The sequence below is a fragment of the Lepus europaeus genome, chromosome 13, assembly GCF_033115175.1.
Source record: "Lepus europaeus isolate LE1 chromosome 13, mLepTim1.pri, whole genome shotgun sequence".
Taxonomy (NCBI): domain Eukaryota; kingdom Metazoa; phylum Chordata; class Mammalia; order Lagomorpha; family Leporidae; genus Lepus; species Lepus europaeus.
In genome coordinates, this window is record NC_084839.1 from 21,467,981 (window position 1) to 21,491,649 (window position 23,669).

The 23,669-nt window shown below is 44.8% G+C and overlaps 1 protein-coding gene across 5 annotated transcripts in view; it reads right to left on the bottom strand.

Moving 5' to 3' along the window:
• The window catches only part of ITSN2 (intersectin 2), a 176,263-nt gene extending 163,613 nt beyond the window's left edge, over positions 1 to 12,650 (bottom strand). For 2 of the 5 annotated variants that reach the window (XM_062209050.1, XM_062209045.1), the window contains exon 1: positions 12,554 to 12,637. The gene's annotated coding sequence lies outside the window, so the exon portion shown is untranslated. Of the gene's footprint in view, positions 1 to 11,747; positions 11,769 to 12,188; positions 12,257 to 12,553 lie in introns of those variants that run through there. The other 3 variants (XM_062209048.1, XM_062209046.1, XM_062209049.1) reach the window with 3 other exon arrangements.
• Between the last annotated feature and the right edge of the window lie 11,019 nt (positions 12,651 to 23,669).

The following is a 23,669-nucleotide window of genomic DNA, read 5'->3' on the forward strand; positions in this document are numbered from 1 at the left end:
AAACCTCTGTGTTTTAACATAGAAAACTGAGGCTTAGTGAGATTATTATATTGAACAAAACAGACTGAGATGGAACTAAAATCCCAGATAGCCAATTCCATGCTTCCAATTACAATGTTGTCTGGCAAAATATGTATGTTTGTTTTTACATACAAATACATAAAAGCAAACAAACAGAAGAGTGTTTCTCTCTTCCTCTCCTGCACTGGCCTTCAAGTCTCATTTCCAATGCTATGTCCTCAGCCTGTTTCTCCACTACACACCTGCAAGACTGACTCACTTTCTGACATCCCAACATCACCGTACCTATAATTCCAATCAATAAATATTTACTAAGTCACCAGATATGTAAGAGTGAGAAATGCAGAAGAATAAAACCAACAGTTAGAATTCCATATAAGTGTTATAGGTATTAAAAAAAAAAAAAAAAAGATGTAAGACAGGCACCTAACTGCCTTAGGGAACTAGAAAGTTATCAGCTGAGTAATCCCAAAGGAAATGACTCCTAAACTGAGTGAGGAGGGACTAAACAATGAGTTTCAAACAGGAGGAGAAAAGGGATTTTTAGGTTTTGGAAACAGAAATGGGCAGAGGCTTACAGAAAAAGCTGTTTCAGAATTAAAAAGACATGCTCAAAGGACTTTATAAATGAGATTGATAATGGCACCTAACTCATTGTGAAATGAAATGAGTTAATAAGTGAAAAATACTTGAATATACTTTACACGAGAAATAACATAAATGTTAGCCACAAACATGGGTCAGGCACTGTGGTTTAGAATGTTAGGCCCCTGCCTGCAGTGCCAGCAACCCATAAGGGTGCTGGTTCGAGTCCTGGCTGCTCCACTTCCAATCCAGCTCCCTGCTAATGCACTTGGGAAAGCAGTAGAAGATGGTCTAGGTGCTTGGGCCCCATACCCATGTGGGAGACCCAAATGAAGCTCCTGGCTCTTGGTTTTGACTTGGCCCAGCCCCAGCCGTTGCAGCTATTCGGGGAGTGAACCAGTTGATGGAGGACCTCTCTCTTTCTGTATTTCTTTCAAATAAATAAAATAAATCTTAAAAGAAAAAAAAAAATCCAGGGCCAGCGCCGTGGCTCACTTAGCTAATCCTCTGCCTGTGGCACCGGCATCCCATATGGGCGCTGGGTTCTAGTCCCGGCTGCTCCTCTTCCAGTCCAGCTCTCTGTTGTGGCCCGGGAAGGCAGTAGAGGATGGCCCAAGTGCTTGGACCCTGCACCCGCATGGGAGACCAGGAGGAAGCACCTGGCTCCTGCATTCGGATTGACGCAGTGCTGGCCGTAGCGGCCATTTGGGGGTAAACCAACAAAAGGAAGACCTTTCTCTCTGTCTCTCTCTCTAACTCTGTCAAATAAAAAAAAAAAATTAAAAAATCCACAAACAGGCCAGTGTCAGGGCACCGTTGGTGTCCCGGCTGCTCCACTTCCAATCTATCTCCCTACTAATGCACCTGGGAAAGTAGCAAAGGATGTCCCAAGTCCTCAGGCCCTTGTACCCACATCGGAGACCAGGAAGAAGATCCTGGCTCCGGACCAGCCCAGCTCTAGTCGGCCATTTGAGGAGGGAACCAGCAGATGGAAGATATCTCTCTCTGTCTCTAACTCTTCCCTTCAAATAAACAATTTTTTAATGCACAAAATAAAAAGCAAACTTGGAAAAAATTTACACTTTCATGGCAAACAGTTACTATTCTTAACACAAAAAACATTCTGGGAAATACAATGGGAGGGGCAGCCATTCGGGGCAGCGGTTAAACTGCTCCTTGGGATGTTGACATCCCATATCAAAGTGCCTGGTTTAAGTCTTGGCTACTCTGCGATTCAACTTCCTGCTAACGCACACTCTGGGAGGTAACAAATAAAGGCTCAAGTGAAAAAAAAAAATACTTGTATCTCTGTCATCCATGTGGAAGACCTGGATGGAATTTCAGGGCTCCTGGCTTCAGTCTGGCCCAGTCCTGGCTACTGGGGACATTTGGGAAGTGAATCACCAAATGGGAAGTTCCAGTCTGTCTGCCTATCAGTCTCTTTTTGACTTTCAAATAAAATGACAATAAATTTTTTCTAAAAATACAAGAGAACTTCAAAAAGTTCATGGAATATGGACTTTAAAATTAAGTTTATCTTGGATCTGAAATTTTTAAAATCCATGCAGTTTTTCCACAATACAGATCTTCCATTAACTTTTCTTTTAAAAAAAATTCCTTCTTTCCTTCTTTCTCTCTCTCTCTCTCTCTCTCTCTCTCTCTCTCTCTCTCAAAGGCTAGAGTTACAGAGATTCACTCCCCAAATGGCCACAATTGCTGGAGCTGGACCAATCCAAAGCCAAGAGCTTCTTCCGGGTCTCCCAAATGGGTGCAGGGGCCCAAGGACTTGGGCCATCCTCTAGCTGCTTTCCCAGGCCATAGCAGAGAGCTGCATAGGAAGAGGAGCAACCAGGATTCAAAACGCAATCCTTTGGGATGCTGGCACTGCAGGCAGTGGCTTTGCAGGCTATGCCACAGCCTCAGCCCCATCCATTAACTTTTCAAAGGCCCCTCCTTAAAAAGAACGGGATGTGCCAATGAAATGAGAAAAACAGACCACATTTCCCAAAGAAGAAAAACAAACAAGTGTAACCTTATTAACATTAGAAAAGGACAAATTGGCCGGGCGCTGCGGAATAGGCTAATCCTCCGCCTTGTGGGGCCAGCACACTGGGTTCTAGTCCTGGTCGGGTTCTAGTCCCGTAGGGGCACCAGATTCTATCCCAGTTGCCCCTCTTCCAAGCCAGCTCTCTGCTATGGCCCGGGAGTGTGGAGGATTGCCCAAGTCCTTGGGCCCTGCACCTGCATGGGAGACCAGGCTTCGGATCAGTGCGATGCACCGGCCGTGGTGGCCATTGGAGGGTGAACCAACAGCAAAAGGAAGACCTTTCTCTCTGTCTCTGTCTCTCTCTCTCTCTCACTGTCCACTCTGCCAGTCAAAAAAAAAAAAAAAAAAAAAAAGAAAAGAAAAAGGACAAATACAAGGTTGTCTTCATTAGTTTAGCAGATTAAAATTTAAAAAGTGTTTCCAAGGATATGGGGGAATAGGTTACTGGTTTCATTTAGGAGTACACAAAGGTACTGATGAATTTTCCTGGAAGACAACTTGGCAATTGTATGTCTACATGGGTCTTCGAAAGTATCCACACCTTTTGATCCAACAATTCTACTACTAGAAATTATTCTAATGAAATAAACATAGCTGTGAACACAGATACATCTACAAGGATGTTAGCTGTGACTCCAAGGGTGGGACACATCCAGGCCCAGGCCGTATAAGAACCATGAAATCCTTTGGTCTGGCCCTGCCAAGGCAACCACAGGTGGGACTCGAAATTCAATGAACCCAGTGCAGGCTAATTTTTAGGTTGATAATTTTGTATGGCCTGTGAACGATGTTATAAAGATGCAAAGGGCCCTTGGCAGAAAAAAGGTCCCCCACCCCTAATGAGTAACAAAAAGGTACAAACCACCTTAAAGTTACAGAAGCAAAAAGATTGTTATGAGCACAGGATCTAGAGTGAGACTAAACTCACATTCTAGATCTACCACTTATTAGCCGTGTGACCTTGGCAAGTTATTAGACCTGTCCTTATTCAATTGCACAACTGTCAAATAAACAATAACAGGCCAGCTCTTATAGAGAGGCTAAAGATCAAAGGAGTTTAAATATATAAAGCATCTTCAAAAATAACAAAGATAAAATAAATACTCAATAAAGATTGGACATTAACATTCAATAGTACCAAGGTAATATTATTTAACCAACAAAATATTGTAGAAAATATATAATAAAATATATCCTCTTTTGTCAAATGCTAGTAAGCTAAAAAGCTGGTTACATTGGGGCCGGCACTGTCGTGCAGTAGGAAGAGCCACCACCTGCAGCACCGGCATCCCACATGGGTGCCAGTTCAACTCCCGGCTGCTCCACTTCCTATCCAGCTCCCTGCTAATGTGTCCGGGAAAGCAGCAAAGGACGGCCCAGGTGCTTGGGGCCCTGCACCCATGTGGGAGACAAGATCTAGATGAAGATCCTCGCTCCTGGCTTTGGACCAGCTCAGCTCCAGCTGTTGTGGCACTTGGTAGTAAACCAGTGGATGGAAGATCTCTCTCTGTCACTTCCTCTGTCTTTCAAATAAATAAATAAAAATCTTTTAAAAAAAGCAGTTTACATAGTGAAGTACATAATACATAATATAATTCCATTTTCTACAAAGAAAAAGTTCTGGAAGATTTACCAAATTATTAACAGTGGTTGTCTGTCCTATGATTACTAATGACTATTACATTTGTCTTTAAATTTCCCTATAGCTTTCCAATTTTCTACAGGAAACATACATTACTCATCACAATTAACACAGTATTCATAAAAGTCAACTGAATTTAAAACAGACATTAATACAACACTTGAAGGAAAAATCAAATGAAGATGTCTATTCTGAATCATTTGAAAAATATCTGCATTATGCTTTGTTGTACCTGTTTTTTTCCCGATTTAAATGACTAGAAAATAGAAATATTGAGAGATCTGTTACACACCAAAGACTCCTACTCAAATTACAGATATTTATTTATACTAAACATGGTGTCCTGAAACACTTTTTTTTTTTTTTTTTAGATTTATTTATTTGAAAGAGTTGGAGAGAGAGAGAGAGGGAGGGAGAATCTTCCATCTCAACTGGCCACAATGGCTAGAGCTGCACCAATCTGAAGCCAGGAGCCAGGAGCTTCTTCCAGGTCTCCCACGTGGGTGCAGGAGCCCAAGGACTTGGGCCATCTTCTACTGCTTTTCTAGGTGGAGAGCAGGATTGGAGGTGGAACAGTTGGGTCTCAAACCGGCACCCACATGGGATACTGGCACTGCAGGCGGTGGCTTTACCCGCTACGTCACAGTGCCAGTCCTTGAAACACTATTTCTAATTTTACAATATGGCTACCATTTACTCATAATATGTGTACAATAACACTCCAATCTTGAAATTCTTAATAATTCTGAATAAGTCAAATTACTTTTCTCAGTTACCTTCCCCCTAGAAACGTACACTTCCTACCTCCATTTCCTGTCACTTTTCTCCACAGTACTTAGCAAATTCTAACTTTAGACATTTTATTGTCTCTCTTTCCTCTTCCTGGATCTTAAGTGTCACAGGGGCAGGGTTTGTGTATATACTGTCCTTTGGTTACAGGATAAGTACTTGGCCAGTCCCTGGCAGGAATGGACTCAGTATCTGTTAAAAGACAGAATGAAGGCCGGCGCCGTGGCTCAACAGGCTAATCTTCCGCCTAGCAGCGCCGGCACACCGGGTTCTAGTCCCAGTTGGGGCGCCGGATTCTGTCCCGGCTGCCCCTCTTCCAGGCCAGCTCTCTGCTGTGGCCTGGGAGTGCAGTGGAGGATGGCCCAGGTGCTTGGGCCCTGCACCCCATGGGAGACCAGGATAGGCACCTGGCTCCTGCCTTCGGAACAGCACAGTGTGCCAGCGCAGCAGCCATTGGGGGGTGAACCAACGGCAAAGGAAAACCTTTCTCTCTATCTCTCTCTCTCACTGTCCACTCTGCTTGTCAAAAAAAAAAAAAAAAAAGACAGAGTGAAGACCTGGTGTTGTGGAATAAAGGTTTAAATTGCCTCCTATAATGCCAGCATCCCATTTGCATGCCAGTTTGGTTCAAGTCCTAACTGTTCCACTTCCAACCCAGCTCCCTGCTAATGCACCTGAGAAGGAAGCAGAGGGTGGCACAAGTGCCTGGGCCCCTGCCAACCATCTGGGAGACCTAGAAGAAGCTCCTGGCTTCTGCTTGGCCTGGGAGTGAACCAGTGGATGAAAGATCTCTATATCTCCTTCTTGCTCTGTAACTCTGCCTTTCAAATAAATAAAATAAATGCTAAAAAAAAAAAAAAAAGAAAGAAAGAATGAATTCTATACCCTGAATTATGAGTAAGTTCTGCTGGTGGTACTTTTTAAAGAAGAAAGACCATGGTTGGGAATAAAGAGAAGAGTTAAAGTAGGAGGCAGACAAGGGGCAAAGGGTGCCTTTCTTTTTCTTTTGAAGTCCTTGGAAAGGCAAAGATGAGGATAAGTCAGCCTAATGAGAAAAGCAAGACCAAAGATGGACTTAGGCAGCTGTCACGTGTGTGTTTTCAATATGTATACCATCATGCTAAATAAATCATAAAATTCGGGAACTGGAAAGTGGTATTCAGAAAAAGAATAGGGTTACCTGTACCCAATCTAAAAAGCTCTATCTCAACCATCCCAATTACTCAGCTCTCTGGAAGCCAGCAGGACCCTGAATGTAAGAACTAGGATGCTCAAAGAGGTAACAAGTCCAAGGACCAGCACTTGGTGTAGCAGGTAAAGCCGCTCTCTGCAGTACAGCATCCAATGTGGGCAAATTCAAGTCCCAGCTGCTCCACTTCTGATCCAGCTCTCTGCCATGGCCTGAGAAAGCAGTGGAAATGGCCAGGTCCCTGGGCCCCTGCACCTGTGTGGGAGACCTGTGAGGAAGCTCCTGGCTCCTGGCTGAACTTCGGATCAGCACAGCTCTGGCTGTTGCAGCCGTTTGCGGAGTGAACCAGCAGACAGAAGACCTTTCTCTCTCTGTCTCTGCCTCTGCCTCTCTGTAACTCTGCCTTTTAAATAAATAGATACATCTTAAAAAAAAAAAAAAAAAAGGTAACAAGTGCATGCCAGAACCATTGGAATGAGGATGAGTAGAGAGCAGGAAAACCTTCCAATATCAGTTGTCTCTGCAGCAAGGCAAAATCAGTTTACTATGGGAGAGGGAAAGCCTCAAGTGCTCTGAGGGAGAAGGTTTCTCTTCTAAGAATTGAGTTTTCAGGACTTAATAAAAATGGTTAGAGAAGGAATGTTACACATGTACTTCCAGTTTGTATAATCTTCAGCCAATTTCATTAATCTCTAGTTCTCATTTGCTTCCCCTATAAAAAACATTTTACTCTCACTAAAAAGTCATCAAACATTGCATAAATTCTAAGATTTACTAACCAGGGCCGGCGCCGTGGCTCACTTGGTTAATCCTCTGCCTGCGGCGCCAGCATCCCATATAGGCACCAGGTTCTAGTCCCGGCTGCTCCTCTTCCACTCCAGCTCTCTGCTGTGGCCCAAGTGCTTGGGCCCTGCACCTGCATGGGAGACCAGGAGGAAGCACCTGGCTCCTGGCTTCAGATCAGCAGAGCTCCAGCTGTAGCAGCCATTTGGGGGGGTGAACCAATGGAAAGGAAGACCTTTCTCTCTCACTAACTCTGTCAAATAAATTAAAAAAAAAAAAAAAAGATTTACTAACTTATTCAATTTTTTTATTTTAATTTGTTTATGTTAATTCTTACTTTTATTCACTATGCTAAGCACTTAATACCACATTCAAGTACAACACTGAGATAGGCACTACCATCCTCATTTTACTGCTGAGAAAACAGAAGTTTACAGAACTAAAGAGACTTGCCCAAGGTCATATAGATATTCAGCATTGGAGTTGGCAGCAGGAAGTCTAACTCGATAGCCTGTACTCTTATCCACCATGGTTATGATAACAGTAAATGAAACTGTTATTAAAACCACACGAACGTTTTCCTAAAGTGAATAATGCACTTGCGAAGAAAATGATCTAGAAACATAAAACAGTTGGTTAAATAAAACAAATCGAATGTCCACCGTCTGGAAACAGACCCCAAAATGTCTTCCACGGCCACTGTTGAACAGCTGCACAGCAAGTTACTCATTCAGTGTTCTGATGCAGCTGTGAAATTACTTTCTAAACAAAACTCAAAATCATACCAGACCTTCTACAAATGAAATACACTGCCCCTTCAGAGCTGTGAAAACCACTGCTTCTTGATCTAGTCACTGGCCGCTCTCTGCTCAGTTTCCTACCTTCCTCTCCCACTTCCTCTCCGCCATCACATCCTTTAAGACAAGTTTAGTTCCCCCTTCTCAAGAATACCCAAGGGAACTCCAGTATTAGTCTCTGTGCTCTGTGAGCGTAGGCCGGTACAAAGTCAAAAAATAAAGTCAAGTAAAAATTGCAGCATTTCTCATGCACCTTCAACTGCAGATCTATTCATTTACAGAATTAATTCTAAACATTCTTACTTTTCTGCTTTATATTTAGAATCCTGGCTTTAACAATTAGTACCCCCCCCCCAAAAAAAAGCCTGCCATTTTTAGCCTTTCTTCAAGAATAGTTTTCCTACAAATATTTCCAAAAATACATAAGGACATAAGGTATCCAAAAATAATAATAATAATAATAATAATAAAAGGCAGGGGCCAGTGTTGTGGCACAGAGGGTTACAGCTTCCAATCCAGTTCCCTGCTAATGTGCCTGAGAAAGTAGGAGAAGATGGCCCAAGTCCCTGGGCCCCTGCATCCTTGTGGGAGACCCGAATGGAGTTCCAGGCTCTTGGTTTCAATCTGGCACAACTCTAGTTATTGTGGCCATTTGGGGAGTGAACCAAAGGATGGAAAATCTCACTCGCTCTCTCTGTGTAATTGTCAACTAAATAAATAAATAAATCTATCTATCTTTTACAAAAGTACCAAAAAGAAAATATATTGTTAGATGGTAACAAATTTATCACATTTTAGTAATGTAACTAGTTTACTCTGAATCATTTCTAGAACTTTAGTTAATGTTTTATAAGCAAATATAGTATATAAAAATTCATTGTAATTCCCATAAAAGTTTTTCTTCAATCTCTGAACCCAGATGACTGTATCAGATGAGGGCACAGGTGCTTATCCTAAAACCTGGATTTTGTAGTTACTAGCCCTGGGAACTGGAGCAGTCAGTTACCTCCAGGTTCACACTTCATTAGTGGGTGAGGGCACTCCACAAGTGTGTGGAGGAGAGTTACTGTGGCACAGTGGATTACACTGGGAACACCTGTATCCCACAGCTCAGTGTCTCGTTCAAGTACTGACCACCCTCAAGTGCTTGGGTTCCTGCCACCGGTGTGGGAGACCTAGATTGAGTTTTGGGTTTCTGGCTCCTTGGCCAAATCCTGGCTGCTGTGGCCATCTGGAGAGTAAACCAGTAGATGGAAAATCTCTCTCTCTCTCTTTCTGTCCTCTCTATGTGTAGCTCTGCCTTTCAAATGAATAAAAAACATGTTAAGTTTGTGGAAAAACTGAACTGAAAATTTTACAGCAAAAAGAAATCTGAAATTTATGCATATTTTCATAATATGCATTTCCCATGAACACTTATTTATTTATTGAAAGGTAGATAGGCTGAAAGTGAGGAAGAGAGAGACCTTCCATCTGTTGGCTTACTCCCCAAATGCCCATAACAGCCAGGGATGGACCAGGCTGAAGCCAGGAGCCCAGAACTCAATCCAGGTCTCTGGATTAGGTGGCAGGGACCCAAGTATTTGAGGGACACCTGCTGCCTTCCATGGCATGCATTGTCAGGATGCTGAACTGGAAGTGGAGCTGGGACCAGAACCCAAGCAACCTCATAGCAGGAGGCAGGCACCCCAAGCATGAGTTAACCACTCACACCAAGTACTTGCCCCTTCCAGGAACTTGCTGAAGCCCCCTCATCTTTGGTGGAAGGACAGCATCTACCCCTAGACCCCTGGTGGGCTTTAAATGATGACAGAAAACACTTAGCACAGGGCCTACCATGTAGCAAACACTCAATAAATGACAACCACGGCAGGTGTACTTTAACACTAATAGATGCACAAGTATAGGTGAAGGAGGTACCAAACAAATACTTTTTCTTTTACCAGAAAAATGGAAATCTCAAACTCTGTATTAAACATACATCAAAACTAAAAACCTTTGGGTTATGTAAGAAATTTTCTACTTTCAAAAAAGATACTGGGGCTGGCATTGTGGCACAGTGGGTTAAGTTGCCGCTAGGGACACCAGCATCCCACATGGGCACTGGTTCATGTCCCAGCTGCCCTACTTCCCATCCAGCGCCCTGCTAATGGCCTAGGAAAAGCAGCAGAAGATGACCCAAGTATCTGGGCCCCTGCCACCCACATAGGAGATCTGGATGAAGCTCCTGGCTTTGGCCTGGGCCAATCCTGACTGTTGCAGCCATCTGAGGAATGAACCAGAGGATGGAAGATCTCTCTCTCTCTCTGTGTCTCCCTCTCTAACTCTACTTTTCAAATAAATAAATAAACCTTTTAAAAAAAGATATACTAACTGTATAGGATAAAATGACTAAGATATAAAATCAGGAAAGATGGGGCCAGCACCATGGCAAAGCAAGTAAAGTCGCGGCCTGCTGCAGTGATGGCATCCCATGTGAGTGCCAGTTCCAGTCCTAGCTGCTCCACTTCCGATCCAGCTCTCTGCTATGGCCTGGGAAAGCAGTACAGGATGGCCCAAGTGCTTGGGCCCCTGTACCCACGTGGGAGACCCAGAAGAAGCTCTGGCTCCTGGCTTCGGATCGGCACAGCTCCGGCTGTTGCAGCCAACTGGGGAATGAACCAGCAGATCGAAGACCTCTCTCTATTTCTATCTCTGTCTCTGCCTTTCAAACAAATAAATAAATCTTTAAAAAAATAAAGTCAGAAAAGAAAAAAAGATGGCTAATGAAAATCTTGAAAGCTGCTGCGTTTGGGTGGTGGGTGTATATCATTCTGTTTTTGTGCAAATATAGTTAAAAAAAAAAAAAACTATAAATCCAACTCCCAGAATGTGCTGAACACATTACCTCATTTTCAGGAAAGACCAGAATTTTCACATTGAGATGTGTGAAACTAACAACAGTTCCTCCCCGTTCAACAATTCAATACGGGTCAAGTTTTCTCACACCAGTCTACTTCTTATTATAAAGGCAAGCAAAAGGAACAATTATTAATCCATTAAAGGGTTAAAAAGCTTTTTGACTACATATTAATGTTGTATCAAAACCAGAACAATACACATTTTCCAAGATCCTTCACAAACATAAAATATTTCCAATTTATTTACTTTTAAAATTACAAGGGAATAACAGCCACAACCAATAACTTAAATGTGGGCACATCAGAGTTGCTACTATTTGTAAGTTTCGAGGGGCACTATCACTAATTCACGAAAAGATTCTATGTGACATTTCTGGGTTGCTTTTAGCTTTATCACTGATTAACAATATTGCAAATCCGCACAGGGAGGGAGGCATTTAATTTTCTTGAAAGGCTTAGGAAGCTTAACCTACAGTCAATGCTGCCTAAATTAAGCTGACCAACAACACAAAATCTCAAGTCACATCTTGCCTGCCTCTAGGTAAGCAACAAACACTAACGAGATAAACTAGGCGCCTGGAGTGAAGCAGTCATTTCTGTACGAATGTCTTCATGCCTACGGCAAAGTGGCTGGTTCTATCAAAAAACATTCCCAATTCTCTATTAACACAAGTTTGAAATGGAGCATACTTGCCATCGACAATCATGCAGCGACAAAGTGCATGACTAAAAAATCCAAAGAGAGCTTCAGTTTTAGCCTCAGTTTACCCAATCTGCACACGTAGCCTTTTTTTTTTTTTTTTAATAAGCAATAAACTTTACTCTGGTCTCAGAGACGCTCCCTCGCCGTGCCTGCTGTATACCTGGAATTCAACAACGCCTAAGTCGCATTTCAGCATTTCCCAACTTTGGCTTAACGCGAGCCGCGGCCGCCCAGATCCGCCCACTGTCCTCTGGCGACCGGGCCACTTTGACGCACCGGGATGCGGCTCACCTGACATTCCGCACCAGCCATGACCAACAGGGAACCAACCAACTCCGCCCAAATAAAATGGGGCCCCGGAGAAGCGTGCGGCGCGCCTAGGGCTCTCTCCTGCCCGCACTCCCGAGGCGAGGGGCCACGCCGCCCCCGCCACCTGCCCGGCGAGGCCGCGCTCGGGCCCACGCTCCGCCGCGGGGAACAGCCAGCCAGGTCCCCGGCCCCGCCGCGGGGGCAGGAACCCGGGGCCGGAGGTTTCCGCCCGGCGCCGCCAAGCCCGCCAGGGGCCTAGCTCGGGGGCCGCAGCGGCGCCCGGGGACCCGTCCCCGTCGTCCGGGGCGCACGGCGGCCTCGGCCCGGCCCTCAGAGCCTCGGGGCGGCGGGCGCGGCGCGGCAGCACCCGCACCTGCCCCGCGCCCTGCGGCAGCCCCGGCGAGCCGAGCGGCTCTCACCCACCTGGCGCCGCGCCTCCCGCACGTCACGGCGCGACCCCGCGCTCCTCGGCGCCCGCAGCGCGCGCGCGCGGACGGGTGCGGGAGACCCTGCTCGGCCGCCGCCGCCGCCGCCGCCGCGTCGGTCGTCAGGCGGCCGCCGGCGAACCTGTTGCGCAGCCTGTCAAGGGCGCTCGGCTCTGCCGGCGCCGCCTCAGCCCCACAACAACATGGCGGCCGCGGCCTCCGCAGGAAGCCGGGGGGCGGGGAGGCAGGCGGCGGGCCGGGCAGCTGACGGCCCGCCCGCCGGGCACCCACTCCCACCCTCGGGAGCCCGGAGCTGCCCGGGCGCGGCCGCTCAGCCCGGGCCCCCGGACCCCGTGGGCTTACTCCGAAGCGCTGCTCTCGGCCCTCGGGGAGGCCGAAGCTCCGGACCCGGCAGGCAGTCTTGGAGCTGGGACGACCCACCTGACTCCTCCCAGAGGTGACATGCCGAAGTGGGATGGTGCTTTTGGAAAGCACCAAGCGGCGCCCGCATCTAGCACTTCTCTTTTGCGCCCCACACGAGGCTCGCTCTAGAATCTTCTCCTCGCTGATGGGGTGGGGGAGCAAGAATTTCCTGGGATTTGGAGAGCGCGGGTGGGAAGGAGGGTGTTTCTACCCTCGCTCATGGATCTGTTACAGACCTCATAGACCCTTCTCAGGCACTGTCCGGGCCTTAACCATACTCAAGGGTCGTTCGTTCACCATTCCTCACCCTTATCCCTAACACATAGTTAGGGCTACTAAGGAGCACCTGCCACCCCTGTTCACACATAGAGCACCCTGCCATCCACTTTGACCCAACAGTAAGAAGACCACCCATCCCTGAGCCAACCAACTGGTGAAGCTCAAACTTGAATTTCCTCTGTGTCTTCCCTTCCAGCTCCTGGTCTGTTTAGGAAGTGCAGATTTCAACTCAAGTCACCACTATGTACCAAGGGCTTGCTCGTGACTCAGCACTCCTTCGAGGGAGTAGGAAAGGAAAGGCCTCTGTGGTTGGGGTAAGGTAGGGATCAGTGGTTCCTAATGAACAAAACAAAATCGGGATCTAAGAGCCAAGATGTTCTGTTGGCTTTAAAAAGCAGGTTGGAGGCTGATCTAGGTAGAAAGCTCAAATCCCCGATGACTGTTGGCACGGGGGAAATCTGGGCAGATCGATTGGTCCCATGGCTTCCTTGCCTTCATCTGTCGGGGCAGATGGAAAGGGCAGTGTTGACTTGAGAGGGATGCTCCGAAGTCCAGCCCTATCTGAACCAGCCAGCCAGCTCAGGTGAGGAATTTAGTTATTATAAACAGGCTTTTCCCGCTCTCACCTGGTTCCTAACTCTTCAATCAGGCCCTGATGAAGACCTGACAGCCATGTCCTGAGCGTCACTGACAACACTTCCCTGACTTCTTGGTATCAGCCTAAGAGTTCTCTTACCTGCTGGGCCAGCCAGTCTGTCCCCATCTGTAAAACTGTTGTGGGGATAGGAACCCCGAATTATGTTTGGGGATCTAGAGTCCCCACTGGGCTCAGAGAGATCCCCTCGCTAGACTTAGTCCAGCTTCTTGTCTTCCCATGTGTAAAATACAACTGGGAGACAGAGAGAAAGGTGAGCAGAAAGGCAGGAGTTATTGAAAGGCAAAGGGATGGGCTGGCGCCGCGGCTCACTAGGCTAATCCTCTAACTGCAGCACCGGCACCCTGGGTTCTAGTCCCAGTTGGGCACTAGATTCTGTCCCGGTTGCTCCTCTTCCTGTCCAGCTCTCTGCTGTGGCCCAGGTCCTTGGGCCCCTGCACCCGCATGGGAGACCAGGAGAAGCACCTGGCTCCTGCCTTCGAATCAGCGCGGTGCGCCGGCCGCAGCAGCCATTACGGGGTGAACCAACAGAAAAGGAAGACCTTTCTCTCTCTCTCTCTCACTCTCACTCACTGTGTAACCTGCCTGTCAAAAAAGAAAAAAAAAAAGGCAAAGGGATGGTACACACTCAGGCGTGGCTGTAGGCTACCGCAAGAGGAAGAATTCCGCTCTCCATGCTGGGAGTTGTCTTTTGTATAGGATATGAGGAGTGGCCTGGCGTAGAGCCTGATTGCAGATCCAAAGCAGGTAGGGTTTATGGTGGGGCTGTAGTACTGTAGTACATGTGGTAATATCCACAGTGTCATGGCATCTAGTACCTGACGGAAAGTGAGGCTTAGCTTCGCGATGAGAAGTGCGTGTACTGAGTCTTGAGCCATGTTGAGTCAGCATGGAAGGTGATAGGTTTTGGGCTGTGCTCATAGCTTGGATGTTGGCAGTTCTTAGCTCCTTGTCCCTCGCTGACTCCCTGCCTTACCCACATCAAAAGGCACCCAGGCAAGGGATGGCACTCAAGCACATGGTGTCCTCCCACTGCAGACTTCACTAGTTAATTGCAGTTAGCACTCCATTTTAAATCCCATTTTAAACAGTCTAAACCTCAGAATCCTTTTTCACATGGTGCTCCAGAGAGTTGGCCTGCAAGATAAAGTCTATTTTTTTTTTTTTTAATTTCTAAGAGGCAGATAGTCTATGTTTCCATCCCATCACTTAATCAATCTCTTTGGTTTTTGTAGTTCTCATCCTGGTGCAGTTCACCTAGTCTTCTTTCTTTCTGAAAGAGATATCAAATCCTTGGCAGAACAAAAATGGAATTTGTACAAAGCAAGATTCATAAAGGAATAAGGGGGAAACATTAAAAGCTCCTTAGAACAAAAGAAAAAACAATCTCTGATGGAAATTGAGGACTTGTATACATGCCTGTCACAGGAAGTGAACAGCTGAGGCCTATATCACAGGTGGTGAGAAGACTTCACCAGCAGGGAGAGTGAGCAAAGTTATATTTATTGAACACATTCCAAGGAAGCAGCAGGTAGGCAGATCAGGTAGGCACTGACAACTGCTCGAACACGGACCTTACTCTGAAAGGAATAGCTATAGCAGCAGTCTCTTTTTAGTCAAGGTGATTGTTACTACATGCTTGTAAGGGGGCAAGAGGCAGGATGAGAGGCTGTTTGTTGAAATATGAACTATAATTAAAGAAGCATGCTTGAACTGCAATGTTTCTCGATTAAAGTGAGGTGATTTTTTTTTTATGGTCCATGAGGTTGTCCTCTGTAGGCGGTTTGTATCTCTGGGCAGAGCTAGGGAGTTGATTCCCCCCTTTGTCTTAAGTGACTGCCCAAATGCCCCCAAGGCTACTCTCCACAATGCCTGCAATATCCCAAGCAGTGAAACAGCTGTCTGGATCCTAGAGTCATCTCATACAGACCTTCCACCCTATATAATTCAAGGGTGAATTTGGAAAATATTCAGCATGTGATTAGACTGAAGTCATAAGAGAAGAGAAGCAGTGAAGTGTTCTAGGGTTGGCCAGGTAATGGTAGTTCTATTCAGCAAGGTAAAAATGGATTGTATGAGGGAAGCGCAGATCTTCAAGGTGGTCAAAGGGGCATCTTCCTTGTCCTTCTTATTGACTCCAGATCATTGTTTCCCACTCACATGCAAAAATCTCTTTCCCTTTGAGGCCTACAACACCTTAACCCAACTTCCGGAGAACTCAGTGTATTCCCGGGAAGTTCAGCACCTGGAGCAGCCCAGTCTTCTCCACGCACATGCTTATCATTCCTTGCGTCTTCCTCCAGTGTTTCTGATTCACATAGATGGTGCATCCCCCATCCTACTTCCTAGACTTCCCCTTCCCACAGGGCTGGCCTTAGCTCTGTATCTGTAAATTCCCTCCTTAGTTTTCCCAGATCCCACTTCTGTTCATGCTCAGTACCGTCTGGAGAGCAAGCGCCTGGAAGAGCCAAGTCCTGCCTGAAACAGAGACATTCTTGTCAAGCCTGTGGAAGATTAGCAATTCCCATAGAGTGAGGGGCCTTCGAGGTCAGAGAGGAGACCACTTCTCTTCCCCTGGTTCTGTCACTATCTAGAATAGAGGCTTATGTTTGTTCCTGGCAACTTGGGTTTTTTTTAACCATGGGAATATTTAATCTCAACCTGTTCTCCCCTGCATTTGATCCTCCTCCTCAGTCGTATATATCCTGTGTTCTGTCAACCTCCTCTTCTGTTAGCTTGCTAAGGTTCCATCCTCTATCCCTTTCCTACACAATGTAACCTAAAAGCAAACCTGCTGTGGTGGAAAGGGACTAGAGTATATAAGAGAAGCAGTTCCAAATTCCAAGCATCCTATAAAATAAATATCATATAACAGAGTAGGAGGGCTATGAGAACTCGGAGCTCATATTTTTATGTATTACTTCTACCAGTAATAGATCCTCCAAGATAATACTTTAGCTTTAGTTTTAAGGGAGCAATTTATTAGGAAATTAAAAGGACATGGGCAACAAAAGTAGTCTTGATTTCTCTAGATATTTTTCATTTATAATGCTCTTCATTCTTTCTTGAGGATCAGAGTTTCCATCCGACATTATTTCCCTTTAGCCTAAAGAACTTTCTTGAGTGTTTCTTACAGTGCAGGTCTATTAGCCACAAATTCTCTTATTTTTATCTAAAAATATTGTTATTTTGCCTTCCCAGTTGAATGATATTTTCATTGGATATAGAATTCTGAGCTAACAGATTTAGTGTGTTTTTTTTTCTTTCAGCATTTTAAGAATATTTTCCCATTTTTAAAAAGATTTATTTATTTGAAAGACAGAGTTACAGAAAGAAGTAGAGACATATAGAGACATCCTCCATCTGCCGGTTTACTCCTCAAATGGCCGCAACAGCCAGAGCTGAGCCTATCCAAATCCAGAAGCAAGGAGCATCTTCCAGGTCTCCCACATGAATGCAGGGGTCCAAGTACTTGGGCCATCCTCTGCCACTTTCCCAGGCACATTAGCAGGGAGCTGGATCGGAAGTGGAGCAATGGGGACTCAAACCTGCATCCATATGGGATGCCAGCTGCAGGATGGGGCTTTAACCAGCTGCACCACAGCGCCAGCCCCTGTTTTCCCATTTTTTTTCTTTTGACTTCTTTCTTTTTTATTTTTATCTATTTATTTAATTTGTTTGAAAGGCAGAGAGAGAGAGAGAGAGAGAGACAGACAGAGAGACACCTCCCACCTGCTGGGTCACTCCCCAAATGTCCGCAACAACTAGGGCTGGGCCAGGATGAAGCCAGCAGGCCAGAATTCAATATGAGTCTCCCATGTGGGTGGCAGGGAGCCATTTGAAAGGCTCAACCACTTGAGCCATTGCACACTGCCTCCCAGGGTGTGCATTAGCTGGAAGCTGGAACTGGGAGTTTAGCCGGGAACTCCAGCCCAGGCACTCTGTTATGAGATGCGGGAGTCACAAGCAGTGTCTTAAACGCTGCATGGAATATCCACCCCATGGCCTGTGGTTTCTATTGAGAAGTTGGGTTTTAATCAGATAATTGTTCCCTGAAATGAGATAAATAGTTTTCTCATACTGCTTTCAAGAGTTGCTCTTTATCATTGACTTTTGATAATTTGACTATGATATGCATCAAATGGACTTTTCTGTGCTTATTCTGATTGGTGTTAATTTAGAATCTTATATTCTTATATCTCCAAATTTCTGTCTTTCATCAAATTAAGGAAAATCTCAGTTATTATTTTTTCAAATGCTTATTTTCTGCTCCATTCTTTCTTATCTCTCTCCAGCATCCCAACTACATGTTTAATATTGAATTGTTTGATATACTGTGGGGTTCCACTCAGATGTATTCCAGCAGTGTAACAGTGTTAAACCATAGCGTAGCAAACCTGGCTCTCCCCTTCCTGATCCACAAGGCATCTGAAGATAGTAATACCACCCTTGGGTTCTTTGGCCCACTTGCAAATAGAAATTGACAAGAGGCCAATCTTCAACCCAAAATGAAGTTTATTGGGGGCTTTTCCCCAAACACATAGAGACACCACAGCAGCAAGAGGTTCCACCCACGGGTGCCCTAACGGGAACTGAACAGTTCCAGTTTTACCCAGCTAGGTATGACCTTGCCCTCTCGGTTGGGTTTACACCCGGCTGGGCGTTCTGCACAGTTGCAGTTGCTTTTTTTTTGCACACAACACACTCAAAATGGTGGTGCTCCTCACTACCACATCCCCAGGAAGGTCATGTATCAGTCATCCTGCATTATTTGGGGCTTGTGCCCTGGTTGGGGAAGTCCCTAAAGGGGCAGTTGAGTGTCTTCTGCAGTTAGGGTCTGAACGATCCTGGCTCCTGGTTGATTTATATCTGCAGGTGGATAAAATCAGGTTAGGAGGGGCTTGACTTAGTGAGTCCTGTTTCTGTCTTGTCTCAATAGGAATTGTGACGTGGGAATGTGTTCCTTTTAAAGCTTTGAGGCAGGATATAGCTTCTACTGTGAGCCATTGAGCTTTCTAGCCAGGATAGCTCTCCTAGTCTCCTACAGGCAAAAACACAACCTCACAGTCTCTCCATACCACTCCAAACACACACACACACACACACACACGGGCTTATATTGTCACATTGATTCCAGCCCCTTCTGAGAAACAGATGAAAAGTGAAGTTTGTTCCTTTTTAAATTTCTTTTTTCCTCCAAAATGAAGATAGAAGAGAACAGATGAGTGACAGTGGTCTTGTGTGTGTGAAGAACTAAAGTGGAAGTCAGCCTAGGAAACCAAATGAAGAGCAGGCCTGGAGGAAGGTAAGGTCCAGGAAAAGGCCCCAGGCTTCACGTGACAGGTGTTAGTCAATTCAAACTGCGTATTTGCTCTCATTCGGTAAATAGGTAATAAGAACCTACCAGATGCCAGCTTTTGGAAATAATAGTGAGGAATTGGCAGTTGAGAGGTGGTGGAGACTTGATTCACAAGGAAGTTAATGGGACAGATTTGGTGCTTTGATCCTTGGCCCTTCTCTCTTAATGTCACAGATCCTATTTGGGAATTTGGACTAAAAGAAACGCGGAGACAAACCAGGAATAGGAGGGATTTAAGGTGAAAGAGGAAGGGAGATCCCTAGCCCTCGTGTGGAAGGCGCTTGTGTTGTGCATGACTTGAGACTCTGGCTCGAGGCCCGATGGTACCAGAAAGGCAGTGCCAGGCAATCTGAAGGGCAAAATCAGCCCAGGCATGGCCCTGAGCCAGCACTGCAGGGTGGAGCCGAAGCCCAGACTGGAGGGCGGGGGAGCAGGAAGCTCTGGACCTGTTCATTCATGAACCAAGCGCCAGGGGCTTCCAGGCTGGCAGGTGCAGCTCAGCCAAAGGGAATCCAGTCTGTATTCAAGAGTCAGACATGCTTCCTGTCTGACAGATATGGCCAATTGGCTTTTTGTTTTGTTTTGTTTTTCATTGTTAATGTCTGCAGACAAACTTGGAATTATACCAGAATCCTTGTAATAACCTGACTAATATAAATACAGTGTTTTGCACTCCACAGGGTACCTTTGTTATTTCATCTAATCCTCATAGCAACCCTGAGGGTTAGGTGAAGTCCTATTTGTGGTCATGGCCCTTGGCTGGCATGAAGGCAAGGGAAAATCAAGCTTCAGCCTTGTGTCTGGGGAATTTTCCCGTGCCCAGTTGCTGTGACTTTCTTTTTCTCCTTTAAACAGAGAAACACAGGACATGCTTTTCTGGGTTCAGATAGCAACAATGTTTTCTTTTAAAATATATCATAGATCAGATCATTTTGTCTTGCTTGGCCCAGGGTGGCCAAATACTTATTTCTTTTGCTGCCTTTTTCTTATCCCTAAATAAGATAACATCTTGACTGCTTCTGCTCCCCACCCCTCCCACCCCCACCCTAACTAACCCCTTGCTCTGGTGCTGGGGTTAGAACCCTCCAGGAGGGTGAACCAAAGGCCAATGTAAGGCCACATTTTCATTGTTTAATGATTATGGCCGGGTCAGGGGAGGTTTCTGTCTTGGGGTGGGGGAGAATCAGTGCTTTTCACCATCTCTGTTCTTCTCGTTTTGTGGTATGTAAATACATGTGCCCCCCTCCTTTTCTAGTACCCCTAGTTTTAAAGCACTTAATTCAGTAGAACCAGGTAGTAAGGCCAGACAAAACAACAATAAGTTGCTTGCAAATTATTTTAACCTCAGAATCCATGCTTGACAGGTTGTTTTTTTTTTTTTTGTTTTTTTTTGTTTTTTTTTTTTTTTTTGGACAGGTGGGGTGTTGGTGTAGAAATTTTAAATGGAAAAACCTGAATGACAGAAAGACTCTATCACTTGAACAAAGCTGTTCTGGTGATGCCTCATCACCATTGCCATCACTTCCTGAGTGTGCCCGGCACTAGCTTCTGTACATATCGTCTCTATTCCTTGCGATAACACTTTATGGCATCCAATATTGCTCTCATTTAACAGATGAAGAAACTGAAATTTAGAAAAATTGAATAGTTCTTCCACAGTCACACACAGGAGTACTTCAAAACGGTCATGGAAAGCATGTACTGTGAAAAAGCAATGCACGGATTTCAAATTTTTTATGCCCCCAAATAAACTTGTCTGTTAATTTACATTTTTCACAAACTTTTTGAAGTACCCTTGTATTTAGGAGGTAGGAGAACTGGAATTTGACTCCTGATTTCCATGACCATAAAGAATGTGCTCCTTCTACAATACTTTGACTCACTGTGCTCAGACACAGTGGTCAATAACTTCTCTGTGAGAGTAAGAATTCCCAAAATAATGTATCTTGGAAGGACAGTTATAGTAGACAGGAAGCTGCAAACATTAGGTTGGTTCTACCTTACACTCCATCCTTTCTGCTGGTCCTGCAGTGTGTGCTTCTCCCTCTGCACACAAGGCCCTGAAATCTCTGTGTTGGCCCCAATACCCATGGCCAGTGTGACTTCCTGATCTTTTTTTCTTAGACGCCTTTAAAATTCAGTAACTTAGAAAAGAGGACCCACTTCTGATGGAGAATAAGCTGCAGTAGCCTTCAAAGTGTCCATTCAGGCTGACCAATGTGAGCCTTCATAACTCAGTAAATGACCATCTTGCCATTCATGACCACGCACGTTGACCCAAGATTATCCAGTAAGGTCCGATTACTCAAAATACTTAGAAAAGCTTCATTACTTTCTGAACAGGCGGCGTAAGGAAAATGAAGCCTTCTGAATGTCTGTGTGATTTTCAAATCTGTGAAATGAGCCTATCTGATTACAGACCACTTTCTCTTCCTTATTGAGGCATAATTTGCAGGTGGCAGAGTGCATACATCATAAATTTGCCAGTTCCTAGATTTTTATATCAGTAAAGTCATGGCATACATACCCTTTTATGCCTGGCTGCTTTTGTGTCATACTGTGGGAAGTCCGTTTTGAAGCAGAGAATTTCCACCACACTTTGAAATAGCCTTCCTAGAGTTAGCTTACTTATTTGTAGGTGAAGGCATTTTTTTTTTTTTTTTAAATTCAGACTCAGGCCAGCACCGTGGCTCACTAGGCTAATCCTCCGCCTGCGGCGCCGGAACTCCGGGTTCTAGTCCCGGTCGGGGCGCCAGATTCTGTCCTCGTTGCTTCTCTCCCAGTCCAGCTCTCTGCTGTGACCCGGGAGTGCAGTGGAGGATGGCCCAAGTGCTTGGGCCCTGCACCTGCATGGGAGACCAGGAGGAAGCACCTGGCTCCTGGCTTCAGATTGGTGCAGCGTGCCGGCCGCAGTGGCCATTTGAGGGGGTGAACCAATGGAAAAGGAAGACCTTTCTCTCTCTCTCTCTCTCTCTCTCTCTCTAACTCTGCCTGTCCAGAAAAAAAAAAAAAAAATCCAGACTCAGTCACATTCAAGGTATTATCTATTAAGTGGTTGCTTATTATCTCGTTTTCATCAAGAAGTGTTTAATGAAAACTTTTTTGTGTAAATTTCATACATCTGTCCATTCCTCAGTTTGCTTCAAAAAATAGTTTCAACTTTTTCATATTATACCAAGAATTTTCAATTCCATGTTCTGAAATATGCAAAGATTTGGCACTTAAGAAAGTTGTTGACCAAACTACCCATATCCAGCAAATATTGGCTGTCTTCAATGTTCTTTTTTTCTAAAATATACTTGTTTTCTTCAGAAAAGTTTTTTCCCCCTTTTACCAGCCCCAAAATTACATCATTAATTCTAAATAAATGAAATTTACATCTAGATTCTAAATAATGCTGTAGTACCATTCCAACAATCAAACTTCATTTACTTTTCTTCCAGCACTGTGTAGGGGATATTTATTATTTGACTGTAATCACAGTGTAATATAATTTTGTTTTCAGCTTTTTAAAGTTAGCATTAACTTTTAATGTTAAAGTTAGCATTAACATTTTCTGTAATAATATATTTTCTGTGTTTTTCGTATGTCTATTAACTGGAGTACCCTAATTCATTTAATGAGTCTCCTGTTAGTGACTGATTAGAATTTTATTTTTAAATTTTTATTATTTATTTTTATTTTATTTAAAACACACACACACACACACACATAGAGAGAGAGAACTCCCATTTGCAGTTCAGTCCCCAAATGCCTGCCTACAGCCAGCTGAGGCTGGGCCAGTCTAAAGCTGGGAGCCAGGAACTCAAACTAGGTCTCTCAGGTGGGTGGCAGGTACCCAAGTCCTTGAACCATCATCTGCTACTTCCCAGAGTGCACTTTAGCAGGAAGCTGGAATTAGAAGCATGCCAGGACTCAAACCTAGGCACTCTGAAATGGGATGTGGGCACCCCAGCTGGCATCTCAACTACTGTTCCTAGCAGCTCTCTTTTTATTATTAAACTAATATTTCTAAACACCTAAACATATGTACATAATAAACATGTTCATATATTTTGTTTTCCCTTCTGTTGGTATTCTCCCTTAGGATTAATTTTCAGGACAGTATTGCATAATAATGATTATTGATAGTTACTATAAAAATACAATAATGTTAAAAATTGTTTTTAATTTCAGAGGCAGAGGGCAAGAGACAAAGAGAGTTTCTATCTACTTGTGCTCTCCTCAAATGCCTGCAACAGCCAGAAGGCCAAAGCTGGGAGCCAGGAACTCAAGCCAGGGCTCTCACAAATTAATTGAGCCATTGCAGCTGCTTGTTGGGGTCTGCATCAGCTGGGAGCTGCAGTCAGGAGTGGAGCAGAGAATCAAACCCAGGCACTCGGATGTGGAATTTGGGCATCTACTCAGCATCTTAACCACTAGTCCAGATGCCTGCACCTTGATCTTGGAATCCCCAGCCTCCAGAAGTGTAAGAAATACATTTCAATTGTTTGTAAGATACATGGTCTATGATATTTTGTTGTAACAGCCTGAACAGATTAAGATACTGACCATTTATATATTGTGCTATTCCTATTTTGTATCCAACCCAGCCACTCCAGTGTGGGATGTGGGTGCCCTAGCCAGCATCTGAACCACTAGGCCAAGCACCTGCCCCAGATGCAATATCATAGTCTTCATAGCAGTGTAAGTGCGTACAAATTTTTATATTTATATTTTTATTTATATATTTATATTTATATATTTGTATTATATCTGCCTCA